Raw genomic sequence first — 20,654 nt, forward strand, 5'->3', positions numbered from 1 at the left:
GGATACACGATATATTTTGTGGGAATATAAGAATGAACATAATAATACACAAAAAGTTTTTATTAAACAAATTAAATCTAGATAGATGTGTAAGTGGGCTGGGTTAATGTTGTGGATAAAGCCTTAATTTTTTGAATGCCCTGATATCTGAGTGCTTGACTTCACAGGCTTAAGGCTGAATTGTTGCTATTTTTTTTTAAATGCCCCCTATAGCTTGATGTGGCATGTGCAAGTATGCACAGCTACTTGATTACAGGAACACACAAGATCTGCTGCTGAAGCAGCAAGAGATTATAGAATAAAGAGGCTTTGCTGAACTTAAATTGCATCATCCCTTGTTCCAATACTATTATGCCTCTTGGTGACATGTGCTTTACCATATAATGACCAAAAGTGGTCAGAATTTCATTTGCAATAGCAGATTTCCATCAACAAATGCTGCTATCCAACGCCATACCAGAGCACTGGCTGGTTCAGTATTTACTCAGAACAGTATCACTTGTTGAATCAGCAACACCTGGGGTTTATATAAATGCTTGCCATTCGTGTGCTATCCATGCCCAACCTTCCTTAGCTTATGATTAGATTGATGATATGACACCATATGATGCTGGGTCTGATATCTATGACTGTATCCATCTATATGACTATGTATATACCAACATATTTATCCACTTTTAGAGCCGTCCAGTACACATTGCCTTGCAGGTTATATTTCATTCACTGCCACAGACGGAGCATCTGTAGTGTGCGGAATCCAAGCCAGTCATGAGGCAGAGGGTTTCACTGATGCAATAGAGCTTCCTATTAAAATGACCCTCCTGCCAGAGTTTTGGGGCCAAATTCTCTGCAGGTGTAAGTCCATTCATCAAGGCTGTGCAATGCCTCAATGTCTTGGGTGACACCTTGCTAAGTCCCAATGACCAAGTAGCACCAGTCCCCAAAAATGCATTCTTTTACCTCCAGCTTGCTGGGAGACTTTGTCCCTTCTTGCCATACCTAGACACTGCAATCCATGAATTGTCACCTTCAGACTCGATTACTGCAATTCATTGTGTCTGAAACTGAATGTGAAGACAATACAGAGGCCAGCCTTCTCCATGGTTCAGGCTGCAGTCAGCACACCAGCCCAGTGCTTAAGTCCCTCCACTGGCTCCCAGTCAGCTTCTGGTGCCAGTCTAATTTTCAAAGCCAGAGATCAAATTGTGATCTATGAACCACTATGACAGCTGTGCTCCCCTGGAACAGAGCAGATCACAAAGGCCAGGCCAAGGCTCCTGAGAGATGGGGACAAAACATTATCTGTTTGAGAGGGGAGAGATCCAGAGCAATCTTCCAGTGGGGATCAGGAGAATCTAGAGTCTGACCATCTTAGGAAACACTGCAAAGATTTTCTCCTTGAGAAAGCCTCTCCACTATAAGTGATGTTTACAATTCGAACACCCCTGTTATTCCCAAACTCCTGCCAATTCCACCCCTGCCAAAAACAAAAAAACAAAAAAAACCAACCTCAGGCAGAACTTTGTCTCCAAAAAGGAAGAAGTGCCAGAATCTCCATGAAGTCCACTAGGGACTTCACCACTGCTACTGATTTTCTGTGGAAGGCACTCTGAGACTACAGTGATGGGTGGCCCTGTAAAACCCTAAGAGAAAGAGAGAGAGAAAATTCACCCTCAGTCTCTAGGAAGCTGGCTCTCAAAGAAAGTGCCCTAATTTTTTGGTCTCCTGAAATGCAGTGCTTCACAAGGAAACTGCATTGAAGATGAGTGTATGCATGGAAGCTAACCCACCCAGATCTGATTTAATCTACCCTCATGTCTACACTACGAAATTAAGTCGATTTTATAGAAGTTGACTTTTAGAAACCGATTTTATACAGTCGATTGTGTATGTCCACACTAAGCGCATTAAGTCGGATAGCTAGCATCGACTTACAGAGCGGTGTACTGTGGGTAGCTATCCCACAGTTCCCGCAGTCTCCTCTGCCTATTGGAATTCTGGGTTAAGCTCCCAGTACCTGATGGGGCAAAAATATTGTCGCGGGTCATTTTGGGTACATGTCGTCAGGCCCTCCTCCCTCTCTCCCTCCATGAAAGCAACGGCAGACAATTGTTTCGCGCCTTTTTTCCTGGGTTACCTGTGCAGACGTGAGTTACCACGGCAAGCATGGAGCCTGCTCAGCTCACCGTCACCGTACATCTCCTGGGTGCTGCTGGCAGATGTGGTACTGCATTGCTACATGGTGGGTCTTTAACACTGATTCTTAAGCACCTACTGCAATAACTCCTACAAGGAGAGAGTGATTATTAACCACTTGCATTCTCACCTGAGTGTTTTTCAGAGAGGAAATATCAAGCCATGAACATGAAAGGATAGGATTAAGGAAAGCTGCTCCCATTTTGCCCCGCATGACATTCTGGGAAGTGTTTCTTGCCATGTAAAAGCTGTGAATTATATTTTCAAATAGAATTTTTCTACTGAAAATGTGTTAGTTTGGAGGTTCTGCATGTGAATTTTTTCTCCTACCCCCAGTCATATGTCTTGGGTCAGGGCCTTGAAGTTAGATACCCCATCACATGACCACTGACTCCAGTGGTCTCTGTTACTGTAACCATCTTGCTGGAAAGTGACATCATTTGTGGTATTAGCACTGCAAGAGCGGAATATCAGTGATAGTCAACTAATTTCCATCCTGTATACTCACAACAACACACTGATGTTTTCCAGCATGCTAACACTGCTAGCCAATTAACAAACCCTCCAGACCAGAGTAGCAACTGTAAAAGGAGATGCTAATCCAGTCTCTGGTGTGCTGCAGTGCCCAAAGAGTGGACTCTCTCCGTATGGTCTCTCGTTCCTTGCAAAGTAAGCATCAGTGTTGCTTTTGCATGTCTAATGACAGTTTTCTATAGCCCACTGAGCCTAGAAAATATTAGAGGAGAGTTGGGTGATTAAATTCAGCTGGAGCTAGGCCAAAACTACTAGTTCTTCAACGTTTTGGAAAATATGCAGCAACAGTTTGCGGATAGCAAGTTCCAAAATGTTCCTCTCCTGTCTGTTCATCTCAAATTCAGGCTGTCTTGCATTCCTTCTTCCCCAAGCTAACACCCACTGACTTGTCCTCCTTACTGCACTCAGACTCACACTGGATTCTGTAGGAGTGGATTGTATAATTTATAGAGCAAACAAATAACAAACAGCTATGAACTATGAGGCTATTATTCCATCAAGGGAGCCTGTTCTCATTCAAATCAGAACCCTTCTGATGATGCCATAAACCACAAAAAGGATGCTGGAATCCTTTGAACCCTTGATGGAATTACAGGCACGTGTGGTAAACAACTGCCTTTTGTCTGGATAGGCTGGCTTTGGTAACCTCAAGCTCTTTGGATTGTTTAGGACAAAGAGGAATCAGTTTGATTCCCTTCTGTGAGGTAAAAGCTGGCATTCAATAATGCACCAATATCTCCAGCTTCCTAGTTAAGCGTGAGCAATGGCGAGCAAATTGTCATTTGCGAATTATGAAAAATGTGCCTCATTAGCTCAGAGCAATCCCGTCACATACCTACTACATCTGCACAGATTCCCTCTCCCATCCACCCCCATTAGGAGCTATATGGCTCAGAGGCAATACATTATGTACAAGGATCTGTTTCCTTTTGCAGCCCTGCCACGTTGCTCTAGAGTCAACAGAAGACTTACTGTCACTGAGCAGCGTAGGACAGAATGTGGGGTAAAAATGAATGCCTCTTTCATTTGTTCACATTACCTTGCATGACTGAGCTGCAATGTGCTGCCTGCCCCACTGATACCCAGCACCGTGCACCTCTGTAGTGCTATGTAAATAGTGAATCATCATCACCATCATCATCATTCCCGGCCTCCTTCAAGCATACTGAGCTTTACAGAGTACTGCCACTCAATCCAAGCTCCACTGTCTCGAGGGTACTGGCTCTCTGTCACCCACCCCCTTTACAGAATAGCCCCTACAGCTAGTTGGAAATCGGAATTTGCATTCTGCGGGAAACTCAGATATTTTGAAGTTTGTTTTCGTTCCAAATCAGTACAAAAAGCTGAAATTTTGAAATTTACCATGCAATGAAAATTCAAAAAAAAATTCAATGTGGGACTGTCAAAATGCTTTGTTTTGATAATGCCAAAACATTATAATATAATACAAAATATTAAACATGGTATATAAATTATCAACTATTAATTATAATAAAAGAAAATATGGAAAATATTGTTTTAATATAATATAAAGGTCAAAATAAAGTGAATCAAAATGATAAAGTCAAAATGAAACATTTTTACCTTACCAAAACGAACTATTTTGACACTATCAATTACAAATGATTTGTTTCAACTTTTTTCCATTGAAAATTGCATCAAAATCTAACCGTTCCCACAAACCATTTTGATTCTGGCAAAACTACATTTTCCTACAGAAACCTGTGCTGTTGAAATGTTTGAGACCAGCTCTTATACCCATCCTGCACTGCACTGCCAGACTTCTAAAGCACCATCCTGTTACAACTCAGCTACGTTGCAGTACCAGTCCCACATTCCTGGAGCTCTTCTACAGCCTGATCCAAAGCCCATTGAAGACAATGAGAGTTTTATGATTTATTTTCATGGGCTCTGGATCAAGCCCACACAACATAACCGCTGCAATCCCTCTAACACCATCTCTGAGCTCCACCCCTTACATCAGAAACAAACTCCAGTGTGCTACTAGGCTCTCTGGCATCCCCAACCTCAGAGATCCCTCCCCCTTTACAACACAACAATGCTGCAGTGGTACAGCACGTTCCTATCCTGCTGATATTCCCAGTCTCCTGGCAGAGGGCGAAGATACACGCTGCTGATAGCAAAGCAGTGGGAAGAACAGCTCTAATGTTATAAATAGGAGCTGTGTGATCACATCTATGTAACATTACTTGAAGGCTAGGAGGTGGCACCTTTGCCACTCTCCAACGTGCGATAGAACTACATTTTGGAGAATTTGCTAATTTACTAATATCCTTAGCTATTGACAGAAAAGTCTAAACACAACATTGTCATTACACAGTTAAAAATTTGGCTATGTCAAATGTAAGGTTGCCCACATGACCATAAATGTGTCCCTTATCTGTAGAGAGACAGGGTGGGTGAGATAATAGCTTTTATTGGACCAACTTCTGTTGGGGAGAGAGACAAGCTTTCCAGTCACACAACGCTCTTCTTCAGGTCTTGGAAAGGAACTCCCAGCATCACAGCTAAATGCAAGATGGAACAGATTGTTTAGCATACGTAATTAGCACATATTCTAAGGGACCATTCAAGGTAGAGTGTCCCTTATCTGCAGTATGACATGGTTTTTCATCACACGATGATATACTATTTCTCAAATAGAATATAATCTCAGATTTTTGTTTTACAACCTTATATACACATGTGTGGGATCTGGTAATATTTTCTTCCGTTCTTGTATATTTATACTCATTCCACTCTTATAATATAATGTCCAGGACAGCTCTATTTGAAACAAAGCAATTGGCACAGCAAATCAGACCAGTGGTCTATTGAGAGTGGCTGGTGTCAGATGCTTCAGAGGAAGATGCAAGAATCACAGGAATGGGCAACTACAGAACAACCTGCTTATCAAAAGAAGTTTCTTCCTAACCTTTGTCAGTGTTGGGTGGGCTTATGCCCTGAAGCCTGAGGGCTTATACCCCATATCATTTTTCTCCTGCCTACGTCACATAACTGTGGATGTCCTTGCTAGCCTTATAAATGTCTAATCCTCTTTTTTTTTTTTAACCACCCTGAGCTCTTGGGCTCCAGGAGTTGTGTCAAAAATAATTCCTCTTATCAGTCTTAAATTTGTAGCCTTTCCGTTTCATTGGCTGTTCCTTTGTTCTAGTTTATTATTGTCAGAATTAGTCTCTGTCTCATTCCTCATATAGCCTAATATTTGGTGTGCTAATTCTTTGCTGCTGCTGCACACTGAGCAGATATTTCACAGTGACAGCCAGGTCTTTCTCCTGAGTGGTTACAAAATTTGCAGATGGCACAATATTACCGACATTAGTCTAGACTAGAGAAGGCTGAAAAGGTCTGGCCAAAGCTAGATGCCTGGGCAGCACAATGACAGATGAAATGTAACCTTGGTAAAGACAAGGCAATGCAAGCTGGAAGGAATAATGCACATTTGTCTCCCAGTGCTTTTCCTGGGCTACTGCAACTCCACTTTGTCCTTTGCTAGGGACTCCATGCTACTAGTACAATCTAGCCCTTTGTTAGGATTTAATCAGCTTTACAAAATGCTCACTGCACCGGCTCAGTGATTTTCAGATGCTCACAACTTTGTCAAATGGCAGGCGTTTTCCTCAGGAACAAGGCTGAGCACTGCTGCTGTGTGAAGCCAACTTGCACGACAAGCCGCAGCTTTCCAACTCCAACCTTTTAGGCTACATCTTGGTCAGGCCTCAACAAACAAGGGCTGGGAATTGTAGTGGACTGTGAAGGCCAATTTTAGTGAAAAAGCTGGAATAAAAGTAAGGACTACTTGGCCCTCTAACCTGGACATATTCCCTAAAGGGGCTTTCTGGGTGATAAAAGCAGCAGAAAGAGGAAACTAATTTTGACCAGATTTGGGGTTTCCCAAAATTGTTCAGCTTGGTTAGAGCCATTCTGGGGAGCGGCCAGTTCATTGTGTAGCTACATTAATTTAACAGATAACTGCAGTGTTACACATTGGGACCTTGATCCTACAAAAATTTATGCACGTGCTTAACTTTCTGCATTGGGAGTAGTAGCCCTGTTGAAGTCAATGGGACTGCTAACAGTATATACAATTAAGCATGTCTTTGCAAGATCAGGGCCTTAATGAGCTTAGCAAAATATACCCACTATAACGCATGCTCAGCATGAAATTTTCAAATACTCATAACTGGGTCAAATACAAACCAATCTCCTCCATAATAAGGCTGGGCACTGCAGCTCAGTCAGAGCTATTGCCATGCCAGATTGTGACTTTCAAATATTAGCCATTTTGGCAATAAGGGCTACTGTAAAGGGTCACCAGGAAGAATGAAGAAAACCGTATTCTGTTCTCATTCTCACTCAGAAAGAGCCTGAATCATTTCCATGCAAACTTTCCAAAACGGTTCAGAAAGAATGGAGAAATTTAGCCCAGAAAGGGGATGTTTCATGAATTAGGATCATCTGAAAATACAGCTTTGTACTGGAAGTCATTTTACCACCTTAAGTATACTGGTAGCTGCCACTTCTCGTTATACTTTATTAATATGTGTTATAGTGTAATATACACAGAACATATTGTTTTGTTTCTGGGATTCTAATTCTTCTAGCAAGAGAAATGCAACCAAACATGAAACAATGATAAACTGCTGCACCAAATGTACAAGGTTAGTAGGACTTGGAGGTGTCTGGAGCAGTGATATGAAGATGGCTTACTTTGTTTTACAGTGCGGTCATTCTTATATATTCCTGGGAGAATTCTCAACATAGTGATAACACATAGCAGTACCTTGCACCTTCTCCTACACTAAACAAAGAAACCATGGGCACCATTCACTCACATGGGACCTGATTCTCAACTGTGTAATGCTACTCTTATACCAAAGTCACTCCACTGACTTCAAGGAGAGAGCCAAGCACCTTCTGCTCAAAAAAACCAACCAACCAAAAAAAATTTTAAAAAAACCAACACAGGCCTCTATCACTTGAGCTACAGAAGAACCTTTGTTAGCTATTGCAGTATTAGGGCTTCTGTCCACACTAGGCGCGGGACTGATGTTAATCCCCACTGAAGTCAATACAAAGGCTTCTATTCATTCTTTCAGAAAGGTCCTCTGGTTTGAGCATTAATCTAGAGTTTAGGAAACCTTGGTTCAATTCCCTGCTCTGTCACTCTTGGGCAAGTCACTTAGTCACTCTCTGCCTTAGTTTCCCAGAGGTGAAATAATAGAATTGTGACCTCAAGAGGTCTTCTAGTCCAGTCCCCTGTACTCAAGGCAGGACTAAGTATTATGTAGACCATCCCTGAGAGGTGTTTGTCCAACCTGCTCATAAAAATCTCCAAAGATGGAGATGCCACAACCTCCCAAGGCAATTTATTCCAGTGCTTAACCACCCTGACAGTTAGGAAGTTTTTCCTAATGTCCAACCTAAATCACCCTTGGTGCAATTTAAGCCCATTGCTTCTTGTCCTAGCCTCAGAGGTTAACGAGAACAATTTACCTTCTTCCTCCTTGTAACAACCTTTTATGTACTGAAAACTGATTTATGTCCCTCAGTCTTCTCTTCCCCAGACTAAACACACCCAGTTTTTTTCAACCTTACCTCATGGATCATATTATCTTGACCTGTAATCATTTTTGTTGCTCTTCTCTGGACTTTCTCCAATTTGTCCATCTCTTTCCTGAAATGTGGTGCCCAGAACTGGACACAATACTCCAGATGAGGCCTGGAGTAGAGCGGAAGAATTATTTCTTGTGTCTTGCTTACAATACTCCTGCTAATACATCCCAGAATGATGTCTACTTTTTTTGCAACAGTGTTACACGGTTGAAACATATTTAGTTTGTGATCCACCATGACCTCCTGTTTACTTCAGACCATTTCTCAGATTTGTCCAGACAATTTTTAATTTTAATCCAGTTTTCTCCAAAGCACTTCCAGCTCCTTCCAGCTTGGTATCATCTGCAAACTTCATAAGTGTACTCTATGCCATTATCTAAATCATTGATGGAGATATTGAACAGAACTGGACCCAGAACCTATCCCTGTGGGACCCAACTTGTTATTCGCTTCTAGCTTGACTGTGAACCACTGATAAGTAGTCTCTGGGAACAGTTTTCCAACCAGTTATGCACCCACTTTATAGTAGCTCCATATAGATTATATTTCCCTAGTTTGTTTATGAGAAGGTCACATGAGACACTATCAAAAGCTTTACTAAAGTCAAGATATATCACATCTACCTCTTTCCCTCTATGCACAAGGCTTGTAACTCTGTTAAAGAAAGCTATTAGGTTGGTTTGACACGATTTGTTCTTGACAAATCCATGCTGTTACTTATCACCTTATTATCTTCTAGGTGTTTTCAAATTGATTGCTTAATTATTTGCTCCATTATCTTTCCAGGTACTGAAATTAAGCTGACTGGTCTGTAATTCTCTGGGTTGTCCTTATTTTCCTTTTTATAGATGGGCACCATATTTGCCCTTTTCCAGTCCTCTGGGATCTCTCCCATCCTCCATTAGTTTTCAAAGATAATCATTAATGGCTGAGGTACCTCCTCAGTCAGCTCCTTGAGTATTCTAGGTTGCACTTCATCAGGTCCTGGTGATTTGAAGTAATTTTTAATGTGTTCTTTTCCCGTTTTAACCTCTGATCCTATCTCATTTTCACTGGCAATCGCTATGTTAGACTTCTAATCGCTACTAAACTTTTTGGTGAAAACTGCAACAAAATGTCATGTAGCACTTCTGCCATTTCCACATTTTCTATTATTGTTTCCCGCCCACTCATTGGGTAATGTTCCTATCCTGTCCTTGGTCTTCCTCTTGGGGATAACAGCACTGCCCTACCCCACAGGGGTGTTGTGAACACAAATAGATTAAAAATTGTGAAGCACTTTGGAATCTACTGATAAAAAGTGCTGTATACGAGGTAGATATTAATTTCTGAATGGGAAATGGATCAGGCCCATCAAGTATACTTGAGCTGGTCTGATATTCCATCCTAGAGGACAATGATATGCATACACACTAGCCAGCTGTACATTAACAACCCCCCTGGACCCAATCCTGAGCTGATTTACACTCTGTAGAATCCCACTGGACAGAATGTAATTTAGCATAGGGTTTAGTCCACTGGTATCATGATGGATGTGTTGTTTCAGTGTGGGATCGTTCTTTTTACTGCTGTGGTAGTGAGCTCATAACCCCCACCACAGGATTTGGGTGGGATTTTTTAAAAGAAGATAAATTGTGATTCCTCTTGGCCGAGGCAAAGCCTTGTAACCCTGGAAATGAACAAGACCCATTTTCCAGAACCCCACCTGAAGGCTCTCGGCCTGTACAAAAGCAGTATGCGAAAAACAAAAGCCACAGCAACAAGGCTAATAATAGTTCCAATAAATGTTCAGTGCATAATACCACAGTACATAATTGTGAACCTGCTCGTGGGAAGTGTTGCTTATATTCATTTGCATATTAATTCCAGAGAGAAATGCTAGCTCTTTGGCTGGGATAAATAACTCCAGTTGTAGTGCCAAGGTTCTTGACTGTTAAGTTTTTATTCCGACTTCCCAGCAGACATTTCTTTTGTAACGGCCAGGGGAGTTCTGGGCCATTTGGACTCCTGCAAGGCACATGCACCTGTTGCATTGCCATTCTAGGGCAAGGGATCAGAGTCAACCATAGAAACTGCCATGCTAGATCAGACTGGGGGTCCATCTAGTCCAGTATCCTGTCTCCAAAATTGACCAGATGTGCAAATTAAGGTCACAGATGGGCCAGGCTCTAGAAGAGCCTCTTTCCCCCCCAGAAGCAAACCATCGATTCAAATAGACTTTCATTGCATCCACCCTCCTAACATCCTTTCCAGAACAGGGAACAATCTGAGACTTGCCCTGTGGGAAACTGGCATGGTTGGGACGCTCCTTATTGTCAAAATGAGCATTATGCAGTGACGGTGCTGGGGCGAGGGGAGATGACCCCTTGGAATAGGATGCAGCCACTAAGGATAGGGAGGGAAATTTGAGCAGGATTCAGCCTATGGGTACACACAGCCATGCAAATATCATTGAGTACATCTAGTACACTTTGAGGTGGGTTTTATTTTTTGGGTTTTGTTGCCTTTAAATTGATCCACTGGAAATTAAAAAAGAAAGAATCCGCAAATTCATTGTATGTTCTAATGGACAATGAATGGCTTTTACGGCCATCACAAAATGCCTGCATATAAATTTGCAGATGCACACAGTGAAAGGGATAAGGAAGAATGGAAATTATAAGGTAGAAAGGAAATTATAAGGTAACATTTGTGATTTATGGAAAATTCTTCATTTTACTGCTAATCATAATGGACTCCTGCTGCTTATAACCTTATTGTAATCAAAGGAGTCTATTCATTTCTCACACCGTTATGTGCAAATAACTCCCATCGAAGCCAATATGAGTTATGTGCATGCTCTGAGTGGCAGAGAGGTCCCATACAATTAAATCATTTACTCCAGCTGCATTGTATTTGATAAGAATGGTTCATAATATCATAATTATAGCTAACAGTACATATTTTAATTTAAAAGATGCGTGGGCCTTGGCCTCGTGGCCATCTGTTTAGAAGGAGCGGGAAGTAGTAGTTGGAATGCTGGACTGGGAGACTGGGTTCTTTGCTTGACTCTGCTCTGACTTGCTGTGTGACCCTGAGGAGGTCACTTAGCCTCTCTGCACTAAACCTTCCCCTCAGTCCAGGCACACAGGAGTAAGTGAGGGGTATGTACTGGCTATTCCTTTCTCCTGCTCCAAAGCGGGTGGTCAGGGGGTGGGTGGAGCCTAGGCTCCATCCCTCTCAAAATACATCAGCCAGCACAGCTCAGCTGCCACAGGAGGTATCATAATTTGCTACTGGTATAAGCCAGCTGCAGATTACTACCTGTATCCCACAGCAGAGAGGAAGCAGGGATGGAATTGTGCCTCAACACTTGTAGAGTGACGTAGCTTGTAGACCAACCCTTGCTCAGGTCTATGCCCCATATAGCCCTATTTGAAAAGTGTAGCGAGCAAACACCTTCTTCCTTCTCACCCCTCTGTTGGCAGCAAGCTGGGCAGATCCTTAAGGAGCCAACGTTGAGAACCATAAATTACTTTTAAAAAATAAGACCAAAATGTGCAAATCCCTGATGAAATTCATAGATTTATTAAGTCCACAAGGGAACATTATGATCATCCATTCTGACCTCCTACATAAGAGGTCATAACTGCACATTGAACTACAGCATATCATATAGAAAAGCATCCAAACTTGATTTAAAGACTTCAAATGATGGAGAACCAGCTAAGTGGGGCCAATGATTAATTACCCTCACTGAAAAATGTGTGCATTAAATCCATTTTGAGTTTGTCTAACTTCAACTTCCAACCATTGAATTTTGTAAGATCTTTGTCAACTAGGTAAAAAAGCCTTCAACTATCAGATATCTTTTCCTCATGTAGGCATTTATACAGAGAGTTGGTCAAAAATGTTTAGACAGAAAAATTTTCCCATCAGAAAATCAAAACATTTTGTGGTAATGTATAGATTTCACTGGAATTTTCAACAGGAAATTAGATAACCACTTCATTTTGACATGGTCAGAACACTTTGTTTCAACTTTATTGTTTACACTTTTATTTTAGAATAGAATATAGTTTAAAAGTGCAGATACGATACTATACTATATAGTTGAAAGGATAAAGTCAAAATAAAATGTTCTAATCTTATTGGAATAAAAGGTTTCAATGGGGTCATTCTGATGTTTCCAAAATGAAATACTTCAGAAATTTTGTTCAGTGATAAATTTCAACATTTCAACTTTTCATTCTGATTCTACACAAAAGCACATTTTTGAAATGTCAGACTTTCCCACAGAACAGAAATTCCATTTTCCAGCCAGCTATATTCACAGACCATAATCAAGTCACTTGTTAACCTTCTCTTTGATAAATTGCATATAACTTATCACCTCTCACAACCAGTAATATCACATCCAATATCACATCCAATATCTTCATCCTCTGCAGGCCAAATATAAAAAACATAATCCATACTGTAAGGAAAAAAGAGACAAAGTATTTATGTTTAGGTGCCTATAGTTAATCAACCTATTTAGATAATTAAATAAGCGGGGCTGATATTCAGCTGTGTCCTAGCACCTACAGTTCCCATGGAAGTCTTCAGTGCATAGCACTTCTGAAAATCTGGTCATCTACTTGGGTGCCCAAATACATATTTAGGTCCTAATTATAGGACCTCAAGTTTGAACATTTGGGCCCTGGTACCTAGATATTAAAGTGATGGGCACTTTCGAAATACCTTAGATGGACAGAAAATGGATATTATTAACATTGTTTACATTCTCATATTACCTAGAGCAACGGTTCTAAAAATTTAGCAACCCGAGGACCCTCTCTTTTGATTTAAAATTTTTCAGGGACCCCACCCCCAAGCCTCCCGCTCCTTTCCTTGCCCCCTTCCCCAGACCATGCCCCTGTCCCATCCCTTCCCCTAGGCCCCTTCCCCCACTCAATCCATCCCCCCTCCCTCTGACACTCAGTCTCCCCCACCCTCATTCACTTTCACCAGGCTGGGACAAGGGGTTAGGGTGCACGAGGGGGTGCGGGCTCTGGGGAGGAGTTTGGGTGCGGGAGGGTGTGCGGGGTGTGGGCTCTGGGAGGGAGTGTGGGTGCGGACTCTGGGATGGGGCAGGGAGTTGGGGTGTGGGAGGGGTTGAGGGTTGTGGCTCTTACCTTGAGCTGCTCCCGGAAGTGACCAGCACATCTCTCTGGCAGCGGCTCCTAGGCAGGGAGATCAGGGGGTCTCCACATGCTGCCCCTGCCCACAGGCACTGCCCCCGGAGGTCCCATTGGCTGCAGTTCCTGGCCAATGGGAGCTGCGGAGTCGGGGCTTGGGACAGAGGCAGTGCGCGGAGACCCCCTCCCTCCCCCAGGGCTGCAGAGACATGCTGGCTGCTTCCGGGAGCAGCACGGAGCCGGGTTAGGTAGGAAGCCTGTTCCCAGGTGTGCTGGGAGGGAGGGGGAGGAGTTTCTCAGCAGGGTCTGCGGACCCCCAGGAGTACCCTGAAGACCCCAGTTTGAGAAACACTGGCCTAGAGACTGCAACCAAAATCAGGAGCACCATTAGGCTGAGTACATACCCATAGTTAGAGACCACCCCGGTCTAAGAGCTTACAATCTAAATAAATAGGACAAAAAATGGGAGAAGAAGCATAGGTGAAATGACTTGCCCAGGGGCATGCAGCAGGGCAAGGCACAGAACCCAGGTCTCCTGACTCCCTGTCCTGTGACCAGACAGAGGGATAGAAAGAAAAGTGACTGTGATTCATAAGAAACTGACTCAAGAAAGTGCTTAACCAAGCAGTCACCTTGCTCTCAATGAGGACAGGTCACAATTCTCACTGAGTCCCAGTGGGGACATGAGCGTTTAAATAATGAATCCAAAAGCCTCCTTTGTGATGTGCTGTAACATGATACTTTGGTCTTCTCCTCAATTTGTCCTCTGTGTTCGATTCCAGAGGAATCTCAATGAACTCATACAGAGATTACTTGTCTTAAACTGCCTAGCAATAAGAGAGAGGTAAGGTGCCTTTAGATGCTCTGATATTCTCCAGTGCCAGCCTTTCCACTCCAGCCTACTTGTGCAGGTTTTTGTCTGCTGTTAAACAGCTTCCATATTCTATCCCAGCTGTGGCTGCATTTAGGGGAGTGGGTGAACACTACATAATGGGAGCTAGGTTCTCAAAAAAACTTAGGCATAGCAACACTGAGCATGACCATGCCTAACTTTTAGATACCTTAGAAAATCACTGGGATTCACAAAGCCTCAGTTAGGCGCACGGGCTCCCTATGCAATGAGTGGAGAGAGATAGGAGCCTCAGAATGGGATTCACAAAAGCCAGCATGCTAGGTGGCTCCCTGCCTAAATTTGCCAATGAGAGATGGCCAGGTAAAGGGTGTGTCCTAAACCAGACCCCTTTCAGTGAGTTTGGCACCTGTCTCTGCTTGGGATTCTCAGCTGCAAGCCCTCTCTCGGTGGTAGGCACCTATGCTGTTTCAGAAAGAGGTTAGGGAGGACCTCCCTCATCATTTTTAGCCCAGTGGGTGATGGGGAGAAAGGACTTGAACAGAAATCTACCAGCTCTCAGTTGAGAGTTCTAGCTTTTGGGCTGTGGGATATTCTGATGTAGGGCTCCCCCAGTCTCTCCTTTTGAAGCTGCTCCACTGTGGCTAAATAATTTTAAAAGTCATTGGAGCAGGGGGACTGGATCCTGGGTCTCCGATGGGAGTGTTTTAACAAATCAGGCTACAAAGTCATTCTCATGCTTGTGAGCTCTCTCTGACTTTTTAAATTATTTATTCACAGTGGAACAGCTTCTACAGGAGAGAGTGAGGAAGCTCCACATTAGACTATCCCACACCTGAGCAATTTATCTCACAGAGGGTAAATCCCTGTTCAAATCTCAACTCCTCATCAGGTGCGGGGGGTACTTGAACCAAGCGTCTCCCACATCCCAGGTGAGTACCCTAATCCTTGGATTAAAAGTTATGAGGGGGTGGGGCCTGCTGCCAGCATTGTTTTGTGTGAGTTTGTTTGTCCATGGGAGCCCGATCCCACAGATGAGCTCTGAACACACTTACTGGATCAGGCCCTGCAGGTGAGTTAGGTGAAGGAACATCTCTCTTCCCCTACACTGAATATTGCTCTGAGACATAGATGTCGGGACAGCTCGAGTGAAGCTGCAGCGTGCATGTGCCCAGGCCCGAGGAACTTCTACCGCAAACATACAGGCACCCACAGTGTTTGGCGGCAGCTGAGCAGGGGCTTTGTGAACCTGCCTGATTCTGGAATTAGGCGCGTGACGTGGCAGCGAGATGTCAGCTCCTTTTGTGAATCTAGCCCTGGGTTGTGTGTCAGCATCGGTATATAAAACATTTTGGAATCCTTTGGATGAAAGGAGAGTGGAACATTGTTCGGGGGCTCGTTCCTTCACCCGCTTACTTCCCTGGTCCTTCCTGCATGAACAGAGAGCAACAATACCCGAAGTCCAAAGGTGCAAACAATTCAATGTTTATTGGGGTGAACTCCCAGCAAGCATGATTCCAGTTTCCTTCCTTAGTATCCCCCTTCCCAGCTCTGACACCACAGAGCCTTACGCCTGTGTCCCTGTTCCCGTTCCTGCCCTTAACCCAACATGATTCCAATTTCCCCACCCCATTCCCTGTTCCCATTTCCCCCTTTAGCCAAACATGATTCCAATTTCCCCACCCCCATTCCCTGTTCCCATTTCCCCCACCCACGCCCTTCCTTCCTTCCTTCCTTCCTTCCTTATTGACTGCAGACTATATAGTAAAACTTGAATTCTGCTTAGCTATACCTTAACCAATCATTTTACTGAAATTTAACTAACCAATCCTAACATATTGTAACATGATTATTTAACCAATTATATCCCACCACCTTAATTAGTTTACACCCAGCAAAATTAATTCTACAGCAGACAGAAACAATCACAGACCCAGATAGAGATTATACAGACAAACAATGGGGAAATGGGGACTACAGTGATAGAATGAACACAGAAGTGAGGATTTCACATCCCAGCTATTGATAAGTGAGTTCTTGCCAGACAGGCTGCTATCAAACTAAGTTTCCTTTTACATCTTCTAGGCACTTCCCTTTCTCTGGAGGCGATAGGCACTATCAGGACAGGATTGTATTCCTAACAGCCCAATAGCACCTTATTTCAATGTGACTGGTTTGGAATGTGAGGAGGTGACCGGTCGCTTCCCAGCTTATGGCTGCCTCTGTTGCTTAGCCAAAGGCCTTAGCCTCAGAACAGGGCCTCAGACTGTCACAGTAAGAGAAGGACTGTACACTGGCAGACAGTGATTTTGATTCTTTCTTTTATACCTCTATAACTAGCCAAGTGATAAGAATACACCTAAATTCTTACAGTATAGGCCTTTACAGACGGGCCTGAATATCTATATCCTAACAAAGATATTTGTACTAGTTATTCTAATAATTTTCTCTATTAGCCACAGGAGCATTTAAACAAGTATGCAACAAAGTCACTATCATAAACAATCTTAGGGGTAGATTCTGCAAGCACATATTATTAGGCATGGTGCTTTCTACTCTGCATAGCCCCATGGAAGTCAGTGGGACAATTTACAGTAGTAAGTGTGCTCTCAGTGTTAAGAACCTGATTCTTACCTCCACTAAGACCCCTTTACACCACTCTGTGTACAGGGGCCTTTAAGTGAGTGTGGATGTAATTTATGCCCACTTTACAGCTCCTTTACACTGCGAGAATTGTGTAAGAGGGACTTAGTGTAAATGAGAATCAGACCCCATGTGTTTTCAGAATCAGGCACTTATTCTGAACACACACATTTTTACCTGATAACAGGCAGTACAAATAATTATTCCTACTATTACAATGGTAACAATTGCAACCTGGGGAACTTCCTAGAGCGGGATTAGATGAAGAAATTATCTTTTTATGGTAATGGATAGAACCTGCACATACAGGGGCATCTCAAAGGTGTATACCCCTTTTGTATGAAATTACAGGTGGTTCTTTACATGCCTCTGATAAATTATGTTCTCAAGTCCAGATGTGCTGTGTATAATCTTATTAATATCCTTTGAACAAGTAGAAAAAATATTAACCAAAGGCACAAAGGACACATACTGCGCTCAGTCTGATCTTTGCAGCTCAACAGATCAGGTCTCTCAATCTCCAGAACCTCTTCTTTTGGTCTCACTGACTGGAGCCTCAGCCTCCTCCTTCTCCGGAAAATGTTGACTCTCTCTTAGCAATCAGATTCTCAAGGGCAACTTCTTCTAACTCACAGTGACTGGAAATATGGCAAACTAACTGACGAAAGCTGACAGTGAGCAAGTGATTATTTCTATCGGGAGGCTTCCGTATAGCGTTGGAGATAAAGCATTCTCTCTTTAACATCTGAAAGCAAAATATCCACTCTAGCTTTATCAACGTAGTGTTTGAATCTTTCCACAGGATGGATGCTGTGCAAAGAGATGATAGCCCCAATATACTGTAACAGCTCTCTCACATGAGCCACTCTCCACTTGGTGTTTGCTCTGCGCTATTGTTTACTATTTAGCCTCACATGTATGGTCACTACAGCTTGGTCAGGGCCTGATGCAGCAATCGACTTAGACACGTGTGGCTTTAAGCATGCAAGCCGTGCCATTGACTTCGATGAGAATACGTTCACGCTCAAGTACCTTGCGGAATCAGGACCTACATGTTTTGCAGACGAGTTTGACAAATGAGCCCCAGTTATGAAGCCTTTACAGTCTATGGCACTGATCGTGCAAACGCTTATGCACATAAATGGTCCCATTGACCTCAGAGGTACTACTCATATGCACAAGATTACTCATGTGCAGACATATCTCGCAGAATCGGGGTCTCAATCCTTGTTTTGAACTGTACTATACTGGGCCGTATTCACTGGCACCTTTAGAAACTGTAAGCACTTTGAGGCAGGGATTCTGCTTTTTACTCTGCACTTTTCCCCAGACACATCTATGATACTGTATCAATAACCATTTATAATAAGATAGTGAATTTATCTCTGGGCATAAACTGCATACATTAAAATGCAAATGGCGGAAGTAGGCAGGGCATGTGGGGGGCGACTGGAGTCGCCACTGCATAGAGCCTCCCATACACCCCATCTCGGGGGATGGGTTTTGACATACAGGCCCCACATAGACTATTTCAGCCACCTGGGTGGCATGCCTCGGATAGAGTGACTACGGAGATGATCCATTGCCTGGGCAAGAGGATTTCTCCCTCTCTGCTCATTTCATCTCCCTTTTCATCTCTCCAGCTACCCAGGCTAGGCAATGGGGCCCTAAATACAAGTCTCCTTGGGGGCAATAAAATAGAAACATTCAAAACTATACACTAAAGCAGCATCATTACCCACAGCCCCAGAGCCTGGCTCCAGTGGGGCTCCCTGGGAAGTGTGATGTCAGGAAATACAGCCTTCTGGGAAGTTCCAGCAAAGCGGTAACTCTCCAGTGGGTTCAGAGGACCTGACATGAAACAAAAGGGAGGTTCTCAATAGTTCACATGCAGAATAGCACCCTCAACCTGACTTGTGGGGGACAATTCTGCACATTATACTACAGGAAATGGAATTTGCTGTTCTTATTTGCAGGTCACCTTTACACAATTGCATGTGATCCATGCAAGCCTCCCATCAACATGCCATGATCAGCCTGGTCTATCGGACCCCACAGCTGCTCCTCTTCTTTGCAGGGGCATAATCATTCATGAATCTAAAAGAGTTTTTGCATGAAATCATCTCAGCTAATAAAACACAACAGATCATCCTAATCTCCTGAATTCAAAGAAGTAATTTAGAGCACTGATTCCATCAGAATGAGGAAGGGAGATAGAAAGACTTGGGCAGGATGGCCAGCTGGGTAATGAATTTTTGTAATGTATTTGCTGAGAAAGTACTGAGGTGAGAGAGACTGTTTATACTGGTATTTTTTTCCCCTTCTCATTAGCTATGGATAAACTGCTGCCTGAGATTTCATACAGGAAGGAGTGTTAGGAATCTACATATTCTTGGCTCTGTTTGTTGCCCTTGGTCTGTGCCAGAACTCCTACTGAATGTTAAATCTCTAATCTAACTCTGCATTTCTAAAGCACCTATTGCCATAGTATTGAAACAACATTGGTAGTTAGTGTCAACTCATTCTTTTTAAACAAGTACAAAGTACGTTGACACCATATTGAAACACTACGCTAAGTTAGACTGGAGACATGCTGCAAACATGCATCACGTGTTTCATCCCAAAGGATATGCAGTCTAACCCATTGTATAGTTTTGGGACCTAAACATCTTGGTGGTTAAGCTTTGGGACTAGGACTCAAGAGCTGAGTTTCATCACAGCTCAGCCACGGATTCCTGGTGTGATTTTGTGCAAGTCACTTAATTTCTCTGTGCCTCAGTTTCCCAAGATGTATGGGGATAACAATTCCTTTCTCCCACCCGTTGTCTTGTCTGTATAGATGGTAAGCTCTTCAGGACAGGGGCTGTCTCTTACTATACGTTTGTACAGCACCCAGCACAATGGGGCCCTGTGTGATCCAGGGAGTTCCTCAATGCCAATTGGCAGAGGATACACCCCACCATAACTCACATCAGGCCTGACACACTCATTGTCCCAACACACTGTGGCCATAATCTGTATCTAAAAGGGTTAAGTAAGGTGTCATATGCAAACCAGTAACACACTGGTCATTAATATTATTGCACGGTGTATGTACGGGGGGTCATATAAAGAATTATAGATGTATGTTGGAAACATATTCTTAAAAGGTGTTTTGCAAGTACTGCATAAGCCCAGCCTGTCCTAGACATAGGAATGTTACTTGTTTTGCCTGTTTTCCTGTTTCTTCAGTGTCTATAAACTGAGCCAGGTAGGGCTACAGAGGACAATGAAAATTATATTTATGTAGAAGGTAAATAAAGCCATCAAGCTCAAAGAGCAGGGGGGAAGAGGGCTTAATGATCATAATGGGGGATGGAGCTTGCACCCTCAGGAAGCTTTTCTTTCTCTTTAAACAGAGAAAATAGACTATGGGAAATAAAAGCAAAGGCCATAAGCCATTTTGCATCCATCAGCTAGGGGACAAAGGGTGAGCAGTGCCCTATGAGTGGATAAGAAGTGGATCCTCTTGGCCTGAAAACCCAGAGGAGATGGAAATGACAATAGGTGAGAAGCCTGCACAGACAACAATGGTAAATGTCAGTTTTAGAGTTCAGAGCCAAGAGAAAGCTCGTTTTGTTTTGTTTCCCTTGTAA

The sequence above is a fragment of the Lepidochelys kempii genome, chromosome 1, assembly GCF_965140265.1.
Source record: "Lepidochelys kempii isolate rLepKem1 chromosome 1, rLepKem1.hap2, whole genome shotgun sequence".
Classification (NCBI taxonomy): Eukaryota; Metazoa; Chordata; order Testudines; family Cheloniidae; genus Lepidochelys; species Lepidochelys kempii.